The following is a 27,977-nucleotide window of genomic DNA, read 5'->3' as shown; positions in this document are numbered from 1 at the left end:
TCACAGGAGAACGACCATAAGGAGCCGGAGGAAGCAATAGAGCCTTGGAGACAAGTCGACTGCAGGCCGATGTATTGAATCTTGACGCAATTTGAGTGTTCCATCGTCATTACAGGGCCCTGAACGTTACAATTAACTATCATTTTTGCGTCGGATTCGAAAATCTAGACTCACAGGAGAACGACCATAAGGTGCCCGAGGCGGCAACAGACCTTTGGAGACAAGTAGGCTGGAGGCCGATGTATTGAATGTCGACGCAATTTGAGTGTTCCATCGTCATTAGGAGGCCCTAAACGTTACAATTCACTATCATTTTCGCGTCGGATTCGAAAATCTAGACTCACAGGGGAAGGACCATGTGGTGCCCGAGGCAGCAATAGACCCTTGGAGACAAGTCCGCAGCAGGACGATGTATTGAATCTCGACGCAATTTGAGTGTTCCATCGTCATTACAAGGCCCTGAACGTTACAATTAACTATCATTTTTGCGTCGGATTCGAAAATCTAGACTCACAGGAGAACGACCATAAGGTGCCCGAGGCAGCAATAGACCCTTGGAGACAAGTCGGCTGGAGGCCGATGAATTGAATCTCGACGCAATTTGAGTGTTCCATCGGCATTAGGAGGCCCTGAACGTTACAATTAACTATCATTTTTGCGTCGGATTCGAAAATCTAGACTCACAGGAGAAGGACGATGTGGTGCCCGAGGCAGCAATAGACCCTTGGAGACATGTCGGCTGCAGGCCGATGTATTGAATCTCGACGCAATTTGAGTGTTCCATCGTCACTACAAGGCCCTGAACGTTGCAATTCACTATCATTTTTGCGTCGGATTCGATAATCTAGACATACAAGAGAATGTCCATAAGGTGCCCGAGGCAGCAACAGACCCTTGGAGACAAGTCGGCTGGAAACCGATGTATTGGATCTCGACTCAATTTGAGTGTTCCATCGGCATTAGGAGGCCCTGAACGTTACAATTGACTATCATCGTTGCGTCGGATTCGAAAATCTAGACTCACAGGAGAAGGACCATGTGGTGCCCGAGGCAGCAATAGACCCTTGGAGACAAGTCGGCTGCAGGCCGATGTATTGAATCTTGACGCAATTTGAGTGTTCCATCGTCATTACAGGGCCCTGAACGTTACAATTAACTATCATTTTTGCGTCGGATTCGAAAATCTAGTCTCACAGGAGAACGACCATAAGGTGCTCTAGGCAGCAACAGACCCTTGGAGACAAGTCGGATGGAGGCCGATGTATTGAATGTCGACGCAATTTGAGTGTTCCATCGTCATTAGGAGGCCCTAACGTTACAATTCACTATCATTTTCGCGTCGGATTCGAAAATCTAGACTCACAGGAGAAGGACCATGTGGTGCCCGAGGCAGCAATAGACCCTTGGAGACAAGTCGGCAGGAGGCCGATGTATTGGATCTCGACGCAATTTGAGTGTTCCATCGTCATTACAAGGCCCTGAACGTTACAATTGACTATCATTTTTGCGTCGGATTCGAAAATCTAGACTCACAGGAAAAGGACCATGTGGTGCACGAGGCAGCAATAGACCCTTGGAGACAAGTCGGCAGGAGGCCGATGTATTGGATCTCGACACAATTTGAGTGTTCCATCGGCATTAGGAGGCCCTGAACGTTACAATTGACTATCATTTTTGCGTCGGATTCGAAAATCTAGACTCACAGGAGAAGGACCATGTGGTGCCCGAGGCAGCAATAGACCCTTGTAGACAAGTCGGCTACAGACCGATGTATTGAATGTCGACGCAATTTGAGTGTTCCATCGTCATTAGGAGGCACTAAACGTTACAATTCACTATCATTTTCGCGTCGGATTCGAAAATCTAGACCCACAGGAGAAGGACCATAAGGTGCCCGAGGCAGCAATAGACCCTTGGAAACAAGTCGGCTGGAAGCCGATGTATTGAATCTCGACGCAATCTGAGAGTTCCATCGTCATTAGGAGGCCCTAAACGTTACAATTAACTATCATTTTTGCGTCGGATTCGAAAATCTAGACTTACAAGAGAACGACCATGAGGTGCCCGAGACTGCAATATCCTCTTGGATACAAGTCGACTGGAGGTCGATGTATTGAATCTCGACGCAATTTGAGAGTTCCATCGTCATTAGGAGGCCCCGAACGTTACAATTAACAATCATTTTTGCGTCGGATTCGAAAATCTAGACTCACAGCAGAACGACCATAAGGTGCCCGAGGCAGCAATAGACCCTTGGAAACAAGTTGGCTGGAGGCCGATGTATTGAATCTCGACGCAATCTGAGAGTTCCATCGTCATTAGGAGGCCCTAAACGTTACAATTGACTATCATTTTTGCGTCGGATTCGAATATCTAGACTCACAGGAGAAGGACCATGTGGTGCCCGAGGCAGCAACACCCCCTTGGAGACAAGTCGGATGGAGGCCGATGTATTGAATGTCGACGCAATTTGAGTGTTCCATCGTCATTTGGAGGCCCTAACGTTACAATTCGTTATCATTTTCGCGTCGGATTCGAAAATCTAGACTCACAGGAGAAGGACCATGTGGTGCCCGAGGCAGCAATAGACCCTTGGAGACAAGTCGGCAGGAGGCCGATGTATTGGATCTCGACGCAATTTGAGTGTTCCATCGTCATTACAAGGCCCTGAACGTTACAATTGACTATCATTTTTGCGTCGGATTCGAAAATCTAGACTCACAGGAGAAGGACCATGTGGTGCCCGAGGCAGCAATAGACCCTTAGAGACAAGTCGGCAGGAGGCCGATGTATTGGATCTCGACGCAATTTGAGTGTACCATCGGCATTAGGAGGCCCTGAACGTTACAATTGACTATCATTTTTGCGTCGGATTCGAAAATCTAGACTCACCGGAGAAGGACCATGTGGTGGCCGAGGCAGCAATAGACCCTTGTAGACAAGTCGGCTGCAGACCGATGTATTGAATGTCGACGCAATTTGAGTGTTCCGTCGTCATTAGGAGGCCCTAACTGTTACAATTCACTATCATTTTCGCGTCGGATTCGAAAATCTAGACCCACAGGAGAAGGACCATAAGGTGCCCGAGGCAGCAATAGACCCTTGGAGACAAGTCGGCTGGAGGCCGATGTATTGAATCTCGACGCAATTTGAGTGTTCCATCGGCATTAGGAGGCCCTGAACGTTACAATTAACTATCATTTTTGCGTCGGATTCGAAAATCTAGACTCACCGGAGACGGACCATGTGGTGCCCGAGGCAGCGATATCCCCTTGGAGGCAAGTCGGCTGGAGGCCGATGTATTGAATCTCGACGCAATTTGAGAGTTCCATCGTCATTAGGAGGCCCTGAACGTTACAATTAACAATCATTTTTGCGTCGGATTCGAAAATCTAGACTCACAGCAGAACGGCAATAAGGTGCCCGAGGCAGCAATAGACCCTTGGAAACAAGTCGGCTGGAGGCCGATGTATTGAATCTCGACGCAATCTGAGAGTTCCATCGTCATTAGGAGGCCCTAAACGTTACAATTAACTATCATTTTTGCGTCGGATTCGAAAATCTAGACTTACAAGAGAACGACCAAGAGGTGCCCGAGACTGCAATATCCTCTTGGATACAAGTCGACTGGAGGTCGATGTATTGAATCTCGACGCAATTTGAGTGTTCCATCGGCATTAGGAGGCCCTGAACGTTACAATTAACAATCATTTTTGCGTCGGATTCGAAAATCTAGACTCACAGCAGAACGACCATAAGGTGCCCGAGGCAGCAATAGACCCTTGGAAACAAGTTGGCTGGAGGCCGATGTATTGAATCTCGACGCAATCTGAGAGTTCCATCGTCATTAGGAGGCCCTAAACGTTACAATTGACTATCATTTTTGCGTCGGATTCGAATATCTAGACTCACAGGAGAAGGACCATGTGGTGCCCGAGGCAGCAATAGACCCTTGTAGACAAGTCGGCTGCAGACCGATGTATTGAATGTCGACGCAATTTGAGTGTTCCATCGTCATTAGGAGGCCCTAAACGTTACAATTCACTATCATTTTTGCGTCGGATTCGAAAAAATAGACTCACAGGAGAACGCCCATAAGGAGCCGGAGGAAGCAATAGAGCCTTGGAGACAAGTCGGCTGCAAGCCGATGTATTGAATCTTGACGCAATTTGAGTGTTCCATTGTCATTACAGGGCCCTGAACGTTACAATTAACTATCATTTTTGCGTCGGGTTCGAAAATCTAGACTCACAGGAGAACGACCATAAGGTGCCCGAGGCAGCAACAGACCTTTGGAGACAAGTAGCCTGGAGGCCGATGTATTGAATGTCGACGCAATTTGTGTGTTCCATCGTCATTAGGAGGCCCTAAACGTTACAATTCGCTATCATTTTCGCGTCGGATTCGAAAATATAGACTCACAGGAGAAGGACCATGTGGTGCCCGAGGCAGCAATAGACCCTTGGAGACAAGTCGGCTGCAGGACGATGTATTGAATCTCGACGCAATTTGAGTGTTCCATCGTCACTACAAGGCCCTGAACGTTACAATTCACTATCATTTTTGCGTCGGATTCGATAATCTAGACATACAAGAGAATGTCCATAAGGTGCCCGAGGCAGCAACAGACCCTTGGAGACAAGTCGGCAGGAGGCCGATGTATTGGATCTCGACGCAATTTGAGTGTTCCATCGGCATTAGGAGGCCCTGAACGTTACAATTGAAAATCTAGACTCACAGGAGAACGACTATGGTGCCCGAGGCAGCAACAGCCCCTTGGAGACAAGTCGGCTGGAGGCCGATGTATTGAATGTCGACGCAATTTGAGTGTTCTATCGTCATTAGGAGGCCCTAAACGTTACAATTAACTATCATTTTTGCGTCGGATTCGATAATCTAGACTTACAAGAGAACGACCATAAGGTGCCCGAGGCAGCAACAGACCCTTGGAGACAAGTCGGCTGGAGGCCGATGTACTGAATCTCGACGCAATTTGAGTGTTCCATCGTCATTAGGAGGCCCTAAACGTTACAATTCACTATCATTTTTGCGTCGGATTCGAAAATATAGACTCACAGGAGAACGACCATAAGGAGCCGGAGGAAGCAATAGAGCCTTGGAGACAAGTCGGCTGCAGGCCGATGTATTGAATCTTGACGCAATTTGAGTGTTCCATCGTCATTACAGGGCCCTGAACGTTACAATTAACTATCATTTTTGCGTCGGATTCGATAATCTAGACTCACAGGAGAACGACCATAAGGTGCCCGAGGCAGCAACAGACCTTTGGAGACAAGTAGGCTGGAGGCCGATGTATTGAATGTCGACGCAATTTGAGTGTTCCATCGTCATTAGGAGGCCCTAAACGTTACAATTCACTATCATTTTCGCGTCGGATTCGAAAATCTAGACTCACAGGAGAAGGACCATGTGGTGCCCGAGGCAGCAATAGACCCTTGGAGACAAGTCGGCTGCAGGCCGATGTATTGAATCTCGACGCAATTTGAGTGTTCCATCGTCACTACAAGGCCCTGAACGTTACAATTAACTATCATTTTTGCGTCGGATTCGAAAATCTAGACTCACAGGAGAACGACCATAAGGTGCCCGAGGCAGCAACAGACCCTTGGAGACAAGTCGGCTGGAGCCCGATGTATTGAATGTCGACGCAATTTGAGTGTTCCATCGTCATTAGGAGGCCCTAAACGTTACAATTCACTATCATTTTCGCGTCGGATTCAAAAATCTAGACTCACAGGAGAAGGACCATGTGGTGCCCGAGGCAGCAATTGACCCTTGGAGACAAGTCGGCTGCAGGCCGATGTATTGAATCTTGACGCAATTTGAGTGTTCCATCGTCATGACAGGGCCCTGAACGTTACAATTAACTATCATTTTTGCGTCGGATTCGAAAATCTAGACTCACAGGAGAATGACCATAAGGTGCCCTAGGCAGCAACACCCCCTTGGAGACAAGTCGGATGGAGGCCGATGTATTGAATGTCGACGCAATTTGAGTGTTCCATCGTCATTAGGAGGCCCTAACGTTACAATTCACTATCATTTTCGCGTCGGATTCGAAAATCTAGACTCACAGGAGAAGGACCATGTGGTGCCCGAGGCAGCAATAGACCCTTGGAGACAAGTCGGCAGGAGGCCGATGTATTGGATCTCGACGCAATTTGAGTGTTCCATCGTCATTACAAGGCCCTGAACGTTACAATTGACTATCAATTTTGCGTCGGATTCGAAAATCTAGACTCACAGGAGAAGGACCATGGGGTGCCCGAGGCAGCAATAGACCCTTGGAGACAAGTCGGCAGGAGGCCGATGTATTGGATCTCGACGCAATTTGAGTGTTCCATCGGCATTAGGAGGCCCAGAACGATACAATTGACTATCATTTTTGCGTCGGATTCGAAAATCTAGACTCACAGGAGAAGGACCATGTGGTGCCCGAGGCAGCAATAGACCCTTGTAGACAAGTCGGCTGCAGACCGATGTATTGAATGTCGACGCAATTTGAGTGTTCCATCGTCATTAGGAGGCCCTAAACGTTACAATTCACTATCATTTTCGCGTCGGATTCGAAAATCTAGACCCACAGGAGAAGGACCATAAGGTGCCCGAGGCAGCAATAGACCCTTGGAGACAAGTCGGCTGGAGGCCGATGTATTGAATCTCGACGCAATTTGAGTGTTCCATCGGCATTAGGAGGCCCTGAACGTTACAATTAACTATCATTTTTGCGTCGGATTCGAAAATCTAGACTCACCGGAGACGGCCCATGTGGTGCCCGAGGCAGCGATATCCCCTTGGAGGCAAGTCGGCTGGAGGCCGATGTATTGAATCTCGACGCAATTTGAGAGTTCCATCGTCATTAGGAGGCCCTGAACGTTACAATTAACAATCATTTTTGCGTCGGATTCGAAAATCTAGACTCACAGCAGAACGGCAATAAGGTGCCCGAGGCAGCAATAGACCCTTGGAAACAAGTCGGCAGGAGGCCGATGTATTGAATCTCGACGCAATCTGAGAGTTCCATCGTCATTAGGAGGCCCTAAACGTTACAATTAACTATCATTTTTGCGTCGGATTCGAAAATCTAGACTCACAGGAGAAGGACCATGTGGTGCCCGAGGCAGCAATAGACCCTTAGAGACAAGTCGGCAGGAGGCCGATGTATTGGATCTCGACGCAATTTGAGTGTTCCATCGGCATTAGGAGGCCCTGAACGTTACAATTGACTATCATTTTTGCGTCGGATTCGAAAATCTAGACTCACAGGAGAAGGACCATGTGGTGGCCGAGGCAGCAATAGACCCTTGTAGACAAGTCGGCTGCAGACCGATGTATTGAATGTCGACGCAATTTGAGTGTTCCATCGTCATTAGGAGGCCCTAAACGTTACAATTCACTATCATTTTCGCGTCGGAATCGAAAATCTAGACCCACAGGAGAAGGACCATAAGGTGCCCGAGGCAGCAATAGACCCTTGGAGACAAGTCGGCTGGAGGCCGATGTATTGAATCTCGACGCAATTTGAGTGTTCCATCGTCATTTGGAGGCCCTAACGTTACAATTCGTTATCATTTTCGCGTCGGATTCGAAAATCTAGACTCACAGGAGAAGGTCCATGTGGTGCCCGAGGCAGCAATAGACCCTTGGAGACAAGTCGGCAGGAGGCCGATGTATTGGATCTCGACGCAATTTGAGTGTTCCATCGTCATTACAAGGCCCTGAACGTTACAATTGACTATCATTTTTGCGTCGGATTCGAAAATCTAGACTCACAGGAGAAGGACCATGTGGTGCCCGAGGCAGCAATAGACCCTTAGAGACAAGTCGGCAGGAGGCCGATGTATTGGATCTCGACGCAATTTGAGTGTACCATCGGCATTAGGAGGCCCTGAACGTTACAATTGACTATCATTTTTGCGTCGGATTCGAAAATCTAGACTCACAGGAGAAGGACCATGTGGTGGCCGAGGCAGCAATAGACCCTTGTAGACAAGTCGGCTGCAGACCGATGTATTGAATGTCGACGCAATTTGAGTGTTCCGTCGTCATTAGGAGGCCCTAACTGTTACAATTCACTATCATTTTCGCGTCGGATTCGAAAATCTAGACCCACAGGAGAAGGACCATAAGGTGCCCGAGGCAGCAATAGACCCTTGGAGACAAGTCGGCTGGAGGCCGATGTATTGAATCTCGACGCAATTTGAGTGTTCCATCGGCATTAGGAGGCCCTGAACGTTACAATTAACTATCATTTTTGCGTCGGATTCGAAAATCTAGACTCACCGGAGACGGACCATGTGGTGCCCGAGGCAGCGATATCCCCTTGGAGGCAAGTCGGCTGGAGGCCGATGTATTGAATCTCGACGCAATTTGAGAGTTCCATCGTCATTAGGAGGCCCTGAACGTTACAATTAACAATCATTTTTGCGTCGGATTCGAAAATCTAGACTCACAGCAGAACGGCAATAAGGTGCCCGAGGCAGCAATAGACCCTTGGAAACAAGTCGGCTGGAGGCCGATGTATTGAATCTCGACGCAATCTGAGAGTTCCATCGTCATTAGGAGGCCCTAAACGTTACAATTAACTATCATTTTTGCGTCGGATTCGAAAATCTAGACTTACAAGAGAACGACCAAGAGGTGCCCGAGACTGCAATATCCTCTTGGATACAAGTCGACTGGAGGTCGATGTATTGAATCTCGACGCAATTTGAGAGTTCCATCGTCATTAGGAGGCCCTGAACATTACAATTAACAATCATTTTTGCGTCGGATTCGAAAATCTAGACTCACAGCAGAACGACCATAAGGGGCCCGAGGCAGCAATAGACCCTTGGAAACAAGTTGGCTGGAGGCCGATGTATTGAATCTCGACGCAATCTGAGAGTTCCATCGTCATTAGGAGGCCCTAAACGTTACAATTGACTATCATTTTTGCGTCGGATTCGAATATCTAGACTCACAGGAGAAGGACCATGTGGTGCCCGAGGCAGCAATAGACCCTTGTAGACAAGTCGGCTGCAGACCGATGTATTGAATGTCGACGCAATTTGAGTGTTCCATCGTCATTAGGAGGCCCTAAACGTTACAATTCACTATCATTTTTGCGTCGGATTCGAAAATATAGACTCACAGGAGAACGCCCATAAGGAGCCGGAGGAAGCAATAGAGCCTTGGAGACAAGTCGGCTGCAAGCCGATGTATTGAATCTTGACGCAATTTGAGTGTTCCATTGTCATTACAGGGCCCTGAACGTTACAATTAACTATCATTTTTGCGTCGGGTTCGAAAATCTAGACTCACAGGAGAACGACCATAAGGTGCCCGAGGCAGCAACAGACCTTTGGAGACAAGTAGCCTGGAGGCCGATGTATTGAATGTCGACGCAATTTGTGTGTTCCATCGTCATTAGGAGGCCCTAAACGTTACAATTCGCTATCATTTTCGCGTCGGATTCGAAAATATAGACTCACAGGAGAAGGACCATGTGGTGCCCGAGGCAGCAATAGACCCTTGGAGACAAGTCGGCTGCAGGCCGATGTATTGAATCTCGACGCAATTTGAGTGTTCCATCGTCACTACAAGGCCCTGAACGTTACAATTCACTATCATTTTTGCGTCGGATTCGATAATCTAGACATACAAGAGAATGTCCATAAGGTGCCCGAGGCAGCAACAGACCCTTGGAGACAAGTCGGCAGGAGGCCGATGTATTGGATCTCGACGCAATTTGAGTGTTCCATCGGCATTAGGAGGCCCTGAACGTTACAATTGAAAATCTAGACTCACAGGAGAACGACTATGGTGCCCGAGGCAGCAACAGCCCCTTGGAGACAAGTCGGCTGGAGGCCGATGTATTGAATGTCGACGCAATTTGAGTGTTCTATCGTCATTAGGAGGCCCTAAACGTTACAATTAACTATCATTTTTGCGTCGGATTCGATAATCTAGACTTACAAGAGAACGACCATAAGGTGCCCGAGGCAGCAATAGACCCTTGGAGACAAGTCGGCTGGAGGCCGATGTACTGAATCTCGACGCAATTTGAGTGTTCCATCGTCATTAGGAGGCCCTAAACGTTACAATTCACTATCATTTTTGCGTCGGATTCGAAAATATAGACTCACAGGAGAACGACCATAAGGAGCCGGAGGAAGCAATAGAGCCTTGGAGACAAGTCGGCTGCAGGCCGATGTATTGAATCTTGACGCAATTTGAGTGTTCCATCGTCATTACAGGGCCCTGAACGTTACAATTAACTATCATTTTTGCGTCGGATTCGAAAATCTAGACTCACAGGAGAACGACCATAAGGTGCCCGAGGCAGCAATAGACCTTTGGAGACAAGTAGGCTGGAGGCCGATGTATTGAATGTCGACGCAATTTGAGTGTTCCATCGTCATTAGGAGGCCCTAAACGTTACAATTCACTATCATTTTCGCGTCGGATTCGAAAATCTAGACTCACAGGAGAAGGACCATGTGGTGCCCGAGGCAGCAATAGACCCTTGGAGACAAGTCGGCTGCAGGCCGATGTATTGAATCTCGACGCAATTTGAGTGTTCCATCGTCACTACAAGGCCCTGAACGTTACAATAAACTATCATTTTTGCGTCGGATTCGAAAATCTAGACTCACAGGAGAACGACCATAAGGTGCCCGAGGCAGCAACAGACCCTTGGAGACAAATCGGCTGGAGCCCGATGTATTGAATGTCGACGCAATTTGAGTGTTCCATCGTCATTAGGAGGCCCTAAACGTTACAATTCACTATCATTTTCGCGTCGGATTCAAAAATCTAGACTCACAGGAGAAGGACCATGTGGTGCCCGAGGCAGCAATAGACCCTTGGAGACAAGTCGGCAGGAGGCCGATGTATTGGATCTCGACGCAATTTGAGTGTTCCATCGTCATTAGGAGGCCTTGAACGATACAATTGACTATCATTTTTGCGTCGGATTCGAAAATCTAGACTCACAGGAGAAGGACCATGTGGTGCCCGAGGCAGCAATAGACCCTTGTAGACAAGTCGGCTGCAGACCGATGTATTGAATGTCGACGCAATTTGAGTGTTCCATCGTCATTAGGAGGCCCTAAACGTTACAATTCACTATCATTTTCGCGTCGGATTCGAAAATCTAGACCCACAGGAGAAGGACCATAAGGTGCCCGAGGCAGCAATAGACCCTTGGAGACAAGTCGGCTGGAGGCCGATGTATTGAATCTCGACGCAATTTGAGTGTTCCATCGGCATTAGGAGGCCCTGAACGTTACAATTAACTATCATTTTTGCGTCGGATTCGAAAATCTAGACTCACCGGAGACGGCCCATGTGGTGCCCGAGGCAGCGATATCCCCTTGGAGGCAAGTCGGCTGGAGGCCGATGTATTGAATCTCGACGCAATTTGAGAGTTCCATCGTCATTAGGAGGCCCTGAACGTTACAATTAACAATCATTTTTGCGTCGGATTCGAAAATCTAGACTCACAGCAGAACGGCAATAAGGTGCCCGAGGCAGCAATAGACCCTTGGAAACAAGTCGGCAGGAGGCCGATGTATTGAATCTCGACGCAATCTGAGAGTTCCATCGTCATTAGGAGGCCCTAAACGTTACAATTAACTATCATTTTTGCGTCGGATTCGAAAATCTAGACTCACAGGAGAAGGACCATGTGGTGCCCGAGGCAGCAATAGACCCTTAGAGACAAGTCGGCAGGAGGCCGATGTATTGGATCTCGACGCAATTTGAGTGTTCCATCGGCATTAGGAGGCCCTGAACGTTACAATTGACTATCATTTTTGCGTCGGATTCGAAAATCTAGACTCACAGGAGAAGGACCATGTGGTGGCCGAGGCAGCAATAGACCCTTGTAGACAAGTCGGCTGCAGACCGATGTATTGAATGTCGACGCAATTTGAGTGTTCCATCGTCATTAGGAGGCCCTAAACGTTACAATTCACTATCATTTTCGCGTCGGATTCGAAAATCTAGACCCACAGGAGAAGGACCATAAGGTGCCCGAGGCAGCAATAGACCCTTGGAGACAAGTCGGCTGGAGGCCGATGTATTGAATCTCGACGCAATTTGAGTGTTCCATCGGCATTAGGAGGCCCTGAACGTTACAATTAACTATCATTTTTGCGTCGGATTCGAAAATCTAGACTCACCGGAGACGGACCATGTGGTGCCCGAGGCAGCGATATCCCCTTGGAGGCAAGTCGGCTGGAGGCCGATGTATTGAATCTCGACGCAATTTGAGAGTTCCATCGTCATTAGGAGGCCCTGAACGTTACAATTAACAATCATTTTTGCGTCGGATTCGAAAATCTAGACTCACAGCAGAGCGGCAATAAGGTGCCCGAGGCAGCAATAGACCCTTGGAAACAAGTCGGCTGGAGGCCGATGTATTGAATCTCGACGCAATCTGAGAGTTCCATCGTCATTAGGAGGCCCTAAACGTAACAATTAACTATCATTTTTGCGTCGGATTCGAAAATCTAGACTTACAAGAGAACGACCATGAGGTGCCCGAGACTGCAATATCCTCTTGGATACAAGTCGACTGGAGGTCGATGTATTGAATCTCGACGCAATTTGAGAGTTCCATCGTCATTAGGAGGCCCTGAACGTTACAATTAACAATCATTTTTGCGTCGGATTCGAAAATCTAGACTCACAGCAGAACGACCATAAGGTGCCCGAGGCAGCAATAGACCCTTGGAAACAAGTTGGCTGGAGGCCGATGTATTGAATCTCGACGCAATCTGAGAGTTCCATCGTCATTAGGAGGCCCTAAACGTTACAATTGACTATCATTTTTGCGTCGGATTCGAATATCTAGACTCACAGGAGAAGGACCATGTGGTGCCCGAGGCAGCAATAGACCCTTGTAGACAAGTCGGCTGCAGACCGATGTATTGAATGTCGACGCAATTTGAGTGTTCCATCGTCATTAGGAGGCCCTAAACGTTACAATTCACTATCATTTTCGCGTCGGATTCGAAAATCTAGACTCACAGGAGAAGGACCATAAGGTGCCCGAGGCAGCAATAGACCCTTGGAGACAAGTCGGCTGGAGGCCGATGTATTGAATCTCGACGCAATTTGAGTGTTCCATCGGCATTAGGAGGCCCTGAACGTTACAATTAACTATCATTTTTGCGTCGGATTCGAAAATCTAGACTCACCGGAGACGGACCATGTGGTGCCCGAGGCAGCGATATCCCCTTGGAGGCAAGTCGGCTGGAGGCCGATGTATTGAATCTCGACGCAATTTGAGAGTTCCATCGTCATTAGGAGGCCCTGAACGTTACAATTAACAATCATTTTTGCGTCGGATTCGAAAATCTAGACTCACAGCAGAACGACCATAAGGTGCCCGAGGCAGCAATAGACCCTTGGAAACAAGTCGGCTGGAGGCCGATGTATTGAATCTCGACGCAATCTGAGAGTTCCATCGTCATTAGGAGGCCCTAAACGTTACAATTCACTATCATTTTCGCGTCGGATTCGAAAATCTAGACTCACAGGAGAAGGACCATGTGGTGCCCGAGGCAGCAATAGACCCTTGGAGACAAGTCGGCTGCAGGCCGATGTATTGAATCTCGACGCAATTTGAGTGTTCCATCGTCACTACAAGGCCCTGAACGTTACAATTCACTATCATTTTTGCGTCGGATTCGATAATCTAGACATACAAGAGAATGTCCATAAGGTGCCCGAGGCAGCAACAGACCCTTGGAGACAAGTCGGCAGGAGGCCGATGTATTGGATCTCGACGCAATTTGAGTGTTCCATCGGCATTAGGAGGCCCTGAACGTTACAATTGACTATCATTTTTGCGTCGGATTCGAAAATCTAGACCCACAGGAGAACGACCATGGTGCCCGAGGCAGCAACAACCCCTTGGAGACAAGTCGGCTGGAGGCCGATGTATTGAATGTCGACGCAATTTGAGTGTTCCATCGGCATTAGGAGGCCCTGAACGTTACAATTAACTATCATTTTTGCGTCGGATTCGAAAATCTAGACTCACCGGAGACGGCCCATGTGGTGCCCGAGGCAGCGATATCCCCTTGGAGGCAAGTCGGCTGGAGGCCGATGTATTGAATCTCGACGCAATTTGAGAGTTCCATCGTCATTAGGAGGCCCTGAACGTTACAATTAACAATCATTTTTGCGTCGGATTCGAAAATCTAGACTCACAGCAGAACGGCAATAAGGTGCCCGAGGCAGCAATAGACCCTTGGAAACAAGTCGGCAGGAGGCCGATGTATTGAATCTCGACGCAATCTGAGAGTTCCATCGTCATTAGGAGGCCCTAAACGTTACAATTAACTATCATTTTTGCGTCGGATTCGAAAATCTAGACTCACAGGAGAAGGACCATGTGGTGCCCGAGGCAGCAATAGACCCTTAGAGACAAGTCGGCAGGAGGCCGATGTATTGGATCTCGACGCAATTTGAGTGTTCCATCGGCATTAGGAGGCCCTGAACGTTACAATTGACTATCATTTTTGCGTCGGATTCGAAAATCTAGACTCACAGGAGAAGGACCATGTGGTGGCCGAGGCAGCAATAGACCCTTGTAGACAAGTCGGCTGCAGACCGATGTATTGAATGTCGACGCAATTTGAGTGTTCCATCGTCATTAGGAGGCCCTAAACGTTACAATTCACTATCATTTTCGCGTCGGATTCGAAAATCTAGACCCACAGGAGAAGGACCATAAGGTGCCCGAGGCAGCAATAGACCCTTGGAGACAAGTCGGCTGGAGGCCGATGTATTGAATCTCGACGCAATTTGAGTGTTCCATCGGCATTAGGAGGCCCTGAACGTTACAATTAACTATCATTTTTGCGTCGGATTCGAAAATCTAGACTCACAGCAGAACGGCAATAAGGTGCCCGAGGCAGCAATAGACCCTTGGAAACAAGTCGGCTGGAGGCCGATGTATTGAATCTCGACGCAATCTGAGAGTTCCATCGTCATTAGGAGGCCCTAAACGTAACAATTAACTATCATTTTTGCGTCGGATTCGAAAATCTAGACTTACAAGAGAACGACCATGAGGTGCCCGAGACTGCAATATCCTCTTGGATACAAGTCGACTGGAGGTCGATGTATTGAATCTCGACGCAATTTGAGAGTTCCATCGTCATTAGGAGGCCCTGAACGTTACAATTAACAATCATTTTTGCGTCGGATTCGAAAATCTAGACTCACAGCAGAACGACCATAAGGTGCCCGAGGCAGCAATAGACCCTTGGAAACAAGTTGGCTGGAGGCCGATGTATTGAATCTCGACGCAATCTGAGAGTTCCATCGTCATTAGGAGGCCCTAAACGTTACAATTGACTATCATTTTTGCGTCGGATTCGAATATCTAGACTCACAGGAGAAGGACCATGTGGTGCCCGAGGCAGCAATAGACCCTTGTAGACAAGTCGGCTGCAGACCGATGTATTGAATGTCGACGCAATTTGAGTGTTCCATCGTCATTAGGAGGCCCTAAACGTTACAATTCACTATCATTTTCGCGTCGGATTCGAAAATCTAGACTCACCGGAGACGGACCATGTGGTGCCCGAGGCAGCGATATCCCCTTGGAGGCAAGTCGGCTGGAGGCCGATGTATTGAATCTCGACGCAATTTGAGAGTTCCATCGTCATTAGGAGGCCCTGAACGTTACAATTAACAATCATTTTTGCGTCGGATTCGAAAATCTAGACTCACAGCAGAACGACCATAAGGTGCCCGAGGCAGCAATAGACCCTTGGAAACAAGTCGGCTGGAGGCCGATGTATTGAATCTCGACGCAATCTGAGAGTTCCATCGTCATTAGGAGGCCCTAAACGTTACAATTCACTATCATTTTCGCGTCGGATTCGAAAATCAAGACTCACAGGAGAAGGACCATGTGGTGCCCGAGGCAGCAATAGACCCTTGGAGACAAGTCGGCAGCAGGCCGATGTATTGAATCTCGACGCAATTTGAGTGTTCCATCGTCACTACAAGGCCCTGAACGTTACAATTCACTATCATTTTTGCGTCGGATTCGATAATCTAGACATACAAGAGAATGTCCATAAGGTGCCCGAGGCAGCAACAGACCCTTGGAGACAAGTCGGCAGGAGGCCGATGTATTGGATCTCGACGCAATTTGAGTGTTCCATCGGCATTAGGAGGCCCTGAACGTTACAATTGACTATCATTTTTGCGTCGGATTCGAAAATCTAGACTCACAGGTGAACGACCATGGTGCCCGAGGCAGCAACAACCCCTTGGAGACAAGTCGGCTGGAGGCCGATGTATTGAATGTCGACGCAATTTGAGTGTTCTATCGTCATTAGGAGGCCCTAAACGTTACAATTAACTATCATTTTTGCGTCGGATTCGATAATCTAGACTTACAAGAGAACGACCATAAGGTGCCCGAGGCAGCAACAGACCCTTGGAGACAAGTCGGCTGGAGGCCGATGTATTGAATCTCGACGCAATCTGAGAGTTCCATCGTCTTTAGGAGGCCCTAAACGTTACAATTAACTATCATTTTTGCGTCGGATTCGAAAATCAAGACTTACAAGAGAACGACCATGAGGTGCCCGAGACTGCAATATCCTCTTGCATACAAGTCGACTGGTGGTCGATGTATTGAATCTCGACGCAATTTGAGACTTCTATCGTCATTAGGAGGCGCTGAACGTTACAATTCACTATCATTTTCGCGTCGGATTCGAAAATCTAGACTCACAGGAGAAGGACCATGTGGTGCCCGAGGCAGCAATAGACCCTTGGAGACAAGTCGGCTGCAGGCCGATGTATTGAATCTCGACGCAATTTGAGTGTTCCATCGTCACTACAAGGCCCTGAACGTTACAATTAACTATCATTTTTGCGTCGGATTCGAAAATCTAGACTCACAGGAGAACGACCATAAGGTGCCCGAGGCAGCAACAGACCCTTGGAGACAAGTCGGCTGGAGCCCGATGTATTGAATGTCGACGCAATTTGAGTGTTCCATCGTCATTAGGAGGCCCTAAACGTTACAATTCACTATCATTTTCGCGTCGGATTCAAAAATCTAGACTCACAGGAGAAGGACCATGTGGTGCCCGAGGCAGCAATAGACCCTTGGAAACAAGTCGGCTGCAGGCCGATGTATTGAATCTTGACGCAATTTGAGTGTTCCATCGTCATTACAGGGCCCTGAACGTTACAATTAACTATCATTTTTGCGTCGGATTCGAAAATCTAGACTCACAGGAGAACGACCATAAGGTGCCCTAGGCAGCAACACCCCCTTGGAGACAAGTCGGCTGGAGGCCGATGTATTGAATGTCGACGCAATTTGAGTGTTCCATCGTCATTAGGAGGCCCTAACGTTACAATTCACTATCATTTTCGCGTCGGATTCGAAAATCTAGACTCACAGGAGAAGGACCATGTGGTGCCCGAGGCAGCAATAGACCCTTGGAGACAAGTCAGCAGGAGGTCGATGTATTGGATCTCGGCGCAATTTGAGTGTTCCATCGTCATTACAAGGCCCTGAACGTTACAATTGACTATCATTTTTGCGTCGGATTCGAAAATCTAGACTCACAGGAGAAGGACCATGTGGTGCCCGAGGCAGCAATAGACCCTTGGAGACAAGTCGGCAGGAGGCCGATGTATTGGATCTCGACGCAATTTGAGTGTTCCATCGGCATTAGGAGGCCCTGAACGTTACAATTGACTATCATTTTTGCGTCGGATTCGAAAATCTAGACTCACAGGAGAAGGACCATGTGGTGCCCGAGGCAGCAATAGACCCTTGTAGACAAGTCGGCTGCAGACCGATGTATTGAATGTCGACGCAATTTGAGTGTTCCATCGTCATTAGGAGGCCCTAAACGTTACAATTCACTATCATTTTCGCGTCGGATTCGAAAATCTAGACCCACAGGAGAAGGACCATAAGGTGCCCGAGGCAGCAATAGACCCTTGGAGACAAGTCGGCTGGAGGCCGATGTATTGAATCTCGACGCAATTTGAGTGTTCCATCGGCATTAGGAGGCCCTGAACGTTACAATTGACTATCATTTTTGCGTCGGATTCGAAAATCTAGACTCACAGGAGAAGGACCATGTGGTGCCCGAGGCAGCAATAGACCCTTGTAGACAAGTCGGCTGCAGACCGATGTATTGAATGTCGACGCAATTTGAGTGTTCCATCGTCATTAGGAGGCCCTAAACGTTACAATTCACTATCATTTTCGCGTCGGATTCGAAAATCTAGACCCACAGGAGAAGGACCATAAGGTGCCCGAGGCAGCAATAGACCCTTGGAGACAAGTCGGCTGGAGGCCGATGTATTGAATCTCGACGCAATTTGAGTGTTCCATCGGCATTAGGAGGCCCTGAACGTTACAATTAACTATCATTTTTGCGTCGGATTCGAAAATCTAGACTCACCGGAGACGGCCCATGTGGTGCCCGAGGCAGCGATATCCCCTTGGAGGCAAGTCGGCTGGAGGCCGATGTATTGAATCTCGATGCAATTTGAGAGTTCCATCGTCATTAGGAGGCCCTGAACGTTACAAATAACAATCATTTTTGCGTCGGATTCGAAAATCTAGACTCACAGCAGAACGGCAATAAGGTGCCCGAGGCAGCAATAGACCCTTGGAAACAAGTCGGCAGGAGGCCGATGTATTGAATCTCGACGCAATCTGAGAGTTCCATCGTCATTAGGAGGCCCTAAACGTTACAATTAACTATCATTTTTGCGTCGGATTCGAAAATCTAGACTCACAGGAGAAGGACCATGTGGTGCCCGAGGCAGCAATAGACCCTTAGAGACAAGTCGGCAGGAGGCCGATGTATTGGATCTCGACGCAATTTGAGTGTTCCATCGGCATTAGGAGGCCCTGAACGTTACAATTGACTATCATTTTTGCGTCGGATTCGAAAATCTAGACTCACAGGAGAAGGACCATGTGGTGGCCGAGGCAGCAATAGACCCTTGTAGACAAGTCGGCTGCAGACCGATGTATTGAATGTCGACGCAATTTGAGTGTTCCATCGTCATTAGGAGGCCCTAGACGTTACAATTCACTATCATTTTCGCGTCGGATTCGAAAATCTAGACCCACAGGAGAAGGACCATAAGGTGCCCGAGGCAGCAATAGACCCTTGGAGACAAGTCGGCTGGAGGCCGATGTATTGAATCTCGACGCAATTTGAGTGTTCCATCGGCATTAGGAGGCCCTGAACGTTACAATTAACTATCATTTTTGCGTCGGATTCGAAAATCTAGACTCACCGGAGACGGACCATGTGGTGCCCGAGGCAGCGATATCCCCTTGGAGGCAAGTCGGCTGGAGGCCGATGTATTGAATCTCGACGCAATTTGAGAGTTCCATCGTCATTAGGAGGCCCTGAACGTTACAATTAACAATCATTTTTGCGTCGGATTCGAAAATCTAGACTCACAGCAGAACGGCAATAAGGTGCCCGAGGCAGCAATAGACCCTTGGAAACAAGTCGGCTGGAGGCCGATGTATTGAATCTCGACGCAATCTGAGAGTTCCATCGTCATTAGGAGGCCCTAAACGTAACAATTAACTATCATTTTTGCGTCGGATTCGAAAATCTAGACTTACAAGAGAACGACCATGAGGTGCCCGAGACTGCAATATCCTCTTGGATACAAGTCGACTGGAGGTCGATGTATTGAATCTCGACGCAATTTGAGAGTTCCATCGTCATTAGGAGGCCCTGAACGTTACAATTAACAATCATTTTTGCGTCGGATTCGAAAATCTAGACTCACAGCAGAACGACCATAAGGTGCCCGAGGCAGCAATAGACCCTTGGAAACAAGTTGGCTGGAGGCCGATGTATTGAATCTCGACGCAATCTGAGAGTTCCATCGTCATTAGGAGGCCCTAAACGTTACAATTGACTATCATTTTTGCGTCGGATTCGAATATCTAGACTCACAGGAGAAGGACCATGTGGTGCCCGAGGCAGCAATAGACCCTTGTAGACAAGTCGGCTGCAGACCGATGTATTGAATGTCGACGCAATTTGAGTGTTCCATCGTCATTAGGAGGCCCTAAACGTTACAATTCACTATCATTTTCGCGTCGGATTCGAAAATCTAGACTCACAGGAGAAGGACCATAAGGTGCCCGAGGCAGCAATAGACCCTTGGAGACAAGTCGGCTGGAGGCCGATGTATTGAATCTCGACGCAATTTGAGTGTTCCATCGGCATTAGGAGGCCCTGAACGTTACAACTAACTATCATTTTTGCGTCGGATTCGAAAATCTAGACTCACCGGAGACGGACCATGTGGTGCCCGAGGCAGCGATATCCCCTTGGAGGCAAGTCGGCTGGAGGCCGATGTATTGAATCTCGACGCAATTTGAGAGTTCCATCGTCATTAGGAGGCCCTGAACGTTACAATTAACAATCATTTTTGCGTCGGATTCGAAAATCTAGACTCACAGCAGAACGACCATAAGGTGCCCGAGGCAGCAATAGACCCTTGGAAACAAGTCGGCTGGAGGCCGATGTATTGAATCTCGACGCAATCTGAGAGTTCCATCGTCATTAGGAGGCCCTAAACGTTACAATTCACTATCATTTTCGCGTCGGATTCGAAAATCAAGACTTACAAGAGAACGACCATGAGGTGCCCGAGACTGCAATATCCTCTTGCATACAAGTCGACTGGAGGTCGATGTATTGAATCTCGACGCAATTTGAGACTTCTATCGTCATTAGGAGGCGCTGAACGTTACAATTCACTATCATTTTCGCGTCGGATTCGAAAATCTAGACTCACAGGAGAAGGACCATGTGGTGCCCGAGGCAGCAATAGACCCTTGGAGACAAGTCGGCTGCAGGCCGATGTATTGAATCTCGACGCAATTTGAGTGTTCCATCGTCACTACAAGGCCCTGAACGTTACAATTAACTATCATTTTTGCGTCGGATTCGAAAATCTAGACTCACAGGAGAACGACCATAAGGTGCCCGAGGCAGCAACAGACCCTTGGAGACAAGTCGGCTGGAGCCCGATGTATTGAATGTCGACGCAATTTGAGTGTTCCATCGTCATTAGGAGGCCCTAAACGTTACAATTCACTATCATTTTCGCGTCGGATTCAAAAATCTAGACTCACAGGAGAAGGACCATGTGGTGCCCGAGGCAGCAATAGACCCTTGGAGACAAGTCGGCTGCAGGCCGATGTATTGAATCTTGACGCAATTTGAGTGTTCCATCGTCATAACAGGGCCCTGAACGTTACAATTAACTATCATTTTTGCGTCGGATTCGAAAATCTAGACTCACAGGAGAACGACCATAAGGTGCCCTAGGCAGCAACACCCCCTTGGAGACAAGTCGGCTGGAGGCCGATGTATTGAATGTCGACGCAATTTGAGTGTTCCATCGTCATTAGGAGGCCCTAACGTTACAATTCACTATCATTTTCGCGTCGGATTCGAAAATCTAGACTCACAGGAGAAGGACCATGTGGTGCCCGAGGCAGCAATAGACCCTTGGAGACAAGTCAGCAGGAGGTCGATGTATTGGATCTCGGCGCAATTTGAGTGTTCCATCGTCATTACAAGGCCCTGAACGTTACAATTGACTATCATTTTTGCGTCGGATTCGAAAATCTAGACTCACAGGAGAAGGACCATGTGGTGCCCGAGGCAGCAATAGACCCTTGGAGACAGGTCGGCAGGAGGCCGATGTATTGGATCTCGACGCAATTTGAGTGTTCCATCGGCATTAGGAGGCCCTGAACGTTACAATTGACTATCATTTTTGCGTCGGATTCGAAAATCTAGACTCACAGGAGAAGGACCATGTGGTGCCCGAGGCAGCAATAGACCCTTGTAGACAAGTCGGCTGCAGACCGATGTATTGAATGTCGACGCAATTTGAGTGTTCCATCGTCATTAGGAGGCCCTAAACGTTACAATTCACTATCATTTTCGCGTCGGATTCGAAAATCTAGACCCACAGGAGAAGGACCATAAGGTGCCCGAGGCAGCAATAGACCCTTGGAGACAAGTCGGCTGGAGGCCGATGTATTGAATCTCGACGCAATTTGAGTGTTCCATCGGCATTAGGAGGCCCTGAACGTTACAATTAACTATCATTTTTGCGTCGGATTCGAAAATCTAGACTCACCGGAGACGGACCATGTGGTGCCCGAGGCAGCGATATCACCTTGGAGGCAAGTCGGCTGGAGGCCGATGTATTGAATCTCGACGCAATTTGAGAGTTCCATCGTCATTAGGAGGCCCTGAACGTTACAATTAACAATCATTTTTGCGTCGGATTCGAAAATCTAGACTCACAGCAGAACGGCAATAAGGTGCCCGAGGCAGCAATAGACCCTTGGAAACAAGTCGGCTGGAGGCCGATGTATTGAATCTCGACGCAATCTGAGAGTTCCATCGTCATTAGGAGGCCCTAAACGTTACAATTAACTATCATTTTTGCGTCGGATTCGAAAATCTAGACTTACAAGAGAACGACCATGAGGTGCCCGAGACTGCAATATCCTCTTGGATACAAGTCGACTGTATCCGACGCCGATGTATTGAATCTCGACGCAATTTGAGAGTTCCATCGTCATTAGGAGGCCCTGAACGTTATAATTAACAATCATTTTTGCGTCGGATTCGAAAATCTAGACTCACAGCAGAACGACCATAAGGTGCCCGAGGCAGCAATAGACCCTTGGAAACAAGTTGGCTGGAGGCCGATGTATTGAATCTCGACGCAATCTGAGAGTTCCATCGTCATTAGGAGGCCCTAAACGTTACAATTGACTATCATTTTTGCGTCGGATTCGAATATCTAGACTCACAGGAGAAGGACCATGTGGTGCCCGAGGCAGCAATAGACCCTTGTAGACAAGTCGGCTGCAGACCGATGTATTGAATGTCGACGCAATTTGAGTGTTCCATCGTCATTAGGAGGCCCTAAACGTTACAATTAACTATCATTTTCGCGTCGGATTCGAAAATCTAGGCTCACAGGAGAAGGACCATAAGGTGCCCGAGGCAGCAATAGACCCTTGGAGACAAGTCGGCTGGAGGCCGATGTATTGAATCTCGACGCAATTTGAGAGTTCCATCGTCATTAGGAGGCCCTAAACGTTACAATTAACTATCATTTTTGCGTCGGATTCGAAAATCTAGACTTACAAGAGAACGACCATGAGTTGCCCGAGACTGCAATATCCTCTTGGATACAAGTCGACTGGAGGTCGATGTATTGAATCTCGACGCAATTTGAGTGTTCCATCGTCATTAGGAGGCCCTAAACGTTACAATTCACTATCATTTTTGCGTCGGATTCGAAAATATAGACTCACAGGAGAACGCCCATAAGGAGCCGGAGGAAGCAATAGAGCCTTGGAGACAAGTCGGCTGCAGGCCGATGTATTGAATCTTGACGCAATTTGAGTGTTCCATTGTCATTACAGGGCCCTGAACGTTACAATTAACTATCATTTTTGCGTCGGGTTCGAAAATCTAGACTCACAGGAGAACGACCATAAGGTGCCCGAGGCAGCAACAGACCTTTGGAGACAAGTAGCCTGGAGGCCGATGTATTGAATGTCGACGCAATTTGAGTGTTCCATCGTCATTAGGAGGCCCTAAACGTTACAATTCACTATCATTTTCGCGTCGGATTCGAAAATATAGACTCACAGGAGAAGGACCATGTGGTGCCCGAGGCAGCAATAGACCCTTGGAGACAAGTCGGCTGCAGGCCGATGTATTGAATCTCGACGCAATTTGAGTGTTCCATCGTCACTACAAGGCCCTGAACGTTACAATTCACTATCATTTTTGCGTCGGATTCGATAATCTAGACATACAAGAGAATGTCCATTAGGTGCCCGAGGCAGCAACAGACCCGTGGAGACAAGTCGGCAGGAGGCCGATGTATTGGATCTCGACGCAATTTGAGTGTTCCATCGGCATTAGGAGGCCCTGAACGTTACAATTGACTATCATTTTTGCGTCGGATTCTAAAATCTAGACTCACAGGAGAACGACCATGGTGCCCGAGGCAGCAACAGCCCCTTGGAGACAAGTCGGCTGGAGGCCGATGTATTGAATGTCGACGCAATTTGAGTGTTCTATCGTCATTAGGAGGCCCTAAACGTTACAATTAACTATCATTTTTGCGTCGGATTCGATAATCTAGACTTACAAGAGAACGACCATAAGGTGCCCGAGGCAGCAACAGACCCTTGGAGACATGTCGGCTGGAGGCCGATGTATTGAATCTCGACGCAATCTGAGAGTTCCATCGTCATTAGGAGGCCCTAAACGTTACAATTAACTATCATTTTTGCGTCGGATTCGAAAATCTAGACTTACAAGAGAACGACCATAAGGTGCCCGAGACTGCAATATCCTCTTGCATACAAGTCGACTGGAGGTCGATGTATTGAATCTCGACGCAATTTGAGTCTTCTATCGTCATTAGGAGGCGCTGAACGTTACAATTCACTATCATTTTTGCGTCCGATTCGATAATCTAAACTCACAGGAGAACGACCATAAGGTGCCGAGGCAGCAACAAACCCTTGGAGACAAGTCGGCTGGAGGCCGATGTACTGAATCTCGACGCAATTTGAGTGTTCCATCGTCATTAGGAGGCCCTAAACGTTACAATTCACTATCATTTTTGCGTCGGATTCGAAAATATAGACTCGCAGGAGAACGACCATAAGGAGCCGGGGGAAGCAATAGAGCCTTGGAGGCAAGTCGGCTGCAGGCCGATGTATTGAATCTTGACGCAATTTGAGTGTTCCATCGTCATTACAGGGCCCTGAACGTTACAATTAACTATCATTTTTGCGTCGGATTCGAAAATCTAGACTCACAGGAGAACGACCATAAGGTGCCCGAGGCAGCAACAGACCTTTGGAGACAAGTAGGCTGGAGGCCGATGTATTGAATGTCGACGCAATTTGAGTGTTCCATCGTCATTAGGAGGCCCTAAACGTTACAATTCACTATCATTTTCGCGTCGGATTCGAAAATCTAGACTCACAGGAGAAGGACCATGTGGTGCCCGAGGCAGCAATAGACCCTTGGAGACAAGTCGGCTGCAGGCCGATGTATTGAATCTCGACGCAATTTGAGTGTTCCATCGTCACTACAAGGCCCTGAACGTTACAATTAACTATCATTTTTGCGTCGGATTCGAAAATCTAGACTCACAGGAGAACGACCATAAGGTGCCCGAGGCAGCAACAGACCCTTGGAGACAAGTCGGCTGGAGGCCGATGTATTGAATCTCGACGCAATTTGAGTGTTCCATCGGCATTAGGAGGCCCTGAACGTTACAATTAACTATCATTTTTGCGTCGGATTCGAAAATCTAGACTCACCGGAGACGGACCACGTGGTGCCCGAGGCAGCGATATCCCCTTGGAGAAAAGTCGGCTGGAGGCCGATGTATTGAATCTCGACGCAATTTGAGAGTTCCATCGTCATTAGGAGGCCCTGAACGTTACAATTAACAATCATTTTTGCGTCGGATTCGAAAATCTAGACTCACAGGAGAACGACCATAAGGTGCCCGAGGCAGCAATAGACCCTTGGAGACAAGTCGGCTGGAGGACGATGTATTGAATCTCGACGCAATTTGAGAGTTCCATCGGATTTAGGAGGCCCTGAACGTTTCAATTAACTATGATTTTTGCGTCGGATTCGAAAATCTAGATTTACAAGAGAGCGACCATAAGGTTCCCGAGGCAGCATTAGACCATTGGAGACAAGTCGGCTGGAGGCCGATGTATTGAATCTCGACGCAATTTGAGTGTTCTATCGTCATTAGGAGGCCCTAAACGTTACAATTCATATCATTTTCGCGTCGGATTCGAAAATCTAGACTCACAGGAGAAGGACCATGTGGTGCCCGAGGCAGCAATAGACCCTTGGAGACAAGTCGACTGGAGGTCGATGTATTGAATCTCGACGCAATTTGAGTCTTCTATCGTCATTAGGAGGCGCTGAACGTTACAATTCACTATCATTTTTGCGTCGGATTCGATAATCTAAACTCACAGGAGAACGACCATAAGGTGCCGAGGCGGCAACAAACCCTTGGAGACAAGTCGGCTGGAGGCCGATGTACTGAATCTCGACGCAATTTGAGTGTTCCATCGTCATTAGGAGGCCCTAAACGTTACAATTCACTATCATTTTTGCGTCGGATTCGAAAATATAGACTCACAGGAGAACGACCATAAGGAGCCGGAGGAAGCAATAGAGCCTTGGAGACAAGTCGGCTGCAGGCCGATGTATTGAATCTTGACGCAATTTGAGTGTTCCATCGTCATTAGGAGGCCCTAAACGTTACAATTCACTATCATTTTCGCGTCGGATTCGAAAATCTAGACTCACAGGAGAAGGACCATGTGGTGCCCGAGGCAGCAATAGACCCTTGGAGACAAGTCGGCTGCAGGCCGATGTATTGAATCTCGACGCAATTTGAGTGTTCCATCGTCACTACAAGGCCCTGAACGTTACAATTAACTATCATTTTTGCGTCGGATTCGAAAATCTAGACTCACAGGAGAACGACCATAAGGTGCCCGAGGCAGCAACAGACCCTTGGAGACAAGTCGGCTGGAGGCCGATGTATTGAATCTCGACGCAATTTGAGAGTTCCATCGGATTTAGGAGGCCCTGAACGTTTCAATTAACTATGATTTTTGCGTCGGATTCGAAAATCTAGATTTACAAGAGAGCGACCATAAGGTTCCCGAGGCAGCATTAGACCATTGGAGACAAGTCGGCTGGAGGCCGATGTATTGAATCTCGACGCAATTTGAGTGTTCTATCGTCATTAGGAGGCCCTAAACGTTACAATTCATATCATTTTCGCGTCGGATTCGAAAATCTAGACTCACAGGAGAAGGACCATGTGGTGCCCGAGGCAGCAATAGACCCTTGGAGACAAGTCGACTGGAGGTCGATGTATTGAATCTCGACGCAATTTGAGTCTTCTATCGTCATTAGGAGGCGCTGAACGTTACAATTCACTATCATTTTTGCGTCGGATTCGATAATCTAAACTCACAGGAGAACGACCATAAGGTGCCGAGGCAGCAACAAACCCTTGGAGACAAGTCGGCTGGAGGCCGATGTACTGAATCTCGACGCAATTTGAGTGTTCCATCGTCATTAGGAGGCCCTAAACGTTACAATTCACTATCATTTTTGCGTCGGATTCGAAAATATAGACTCACAGGAGAACGACCATAAGGAGCCGGAGGAAGCAATAGAGCCTTGGAGACAAGTCGGCTGCAGGCCGATGTATTGAATCTTGACGCAATTTGAGTGTTCCATCGTCATTACAGGGCCCTGAACGTTACAATTAACTATCATTTTTGCGTCGGATTCGAAAATCTAGACTCACAGGAGAACGACCATAAGGTGCCCGAGGCAGCAACAGACCTTTGGAGACAAGTAGGCTGGAGGCCGATGTATTGAATGTCGACGCAATTTGAGTGTTCCATCGTCATTAGGAGGCCCTAAACGTTACAATTCACTATCATTTTCGCGTCGGATTCGAAAATCTAGACTCACAGGAGAAGGACCATGTGGTGCCCGAGGCAGCAATAGACCCTTGGAGACAAGTCGGCTGCAGGCCGATGTATTGAATCTCGACGCAATTTGAGTGTTCCATCGTCACTATCATTTTTGCGTCGGATTCGAAAATCTAGACTCACAGGAGAACGACCATAAGGTGCCCGAGGCAGCAACAGACCCTTGGAGACAAGTCGGCTGGAGCCCGATGTATTGAATGTCGACGCAATTTGAGTGTTCCATCGTCATTAGGAGGCCCTAAACGTTACAATTCACTATCATTTTCGCGTCGGATTCAAAAATCTAGACTCACAGGAGAAGGACCAT

Source organism: Schistocerca serialis, chromosome 1 (genome assembly GCF_023864345.2).
Source record: "Schistocerca serialis cubense isolate TAMUIC-IGC-003099 chromosome 1, iqSchSeri2.2, whole genome shotgun sequence".
NCBI lineage: Eukaryota > Metazoa > Arthropoda > Insecta > Orthoptera > Acrididae > Schistocerca > Schistocerca serialis.
Note: the sequence above shows the minus strand (reverse complement) of the source record.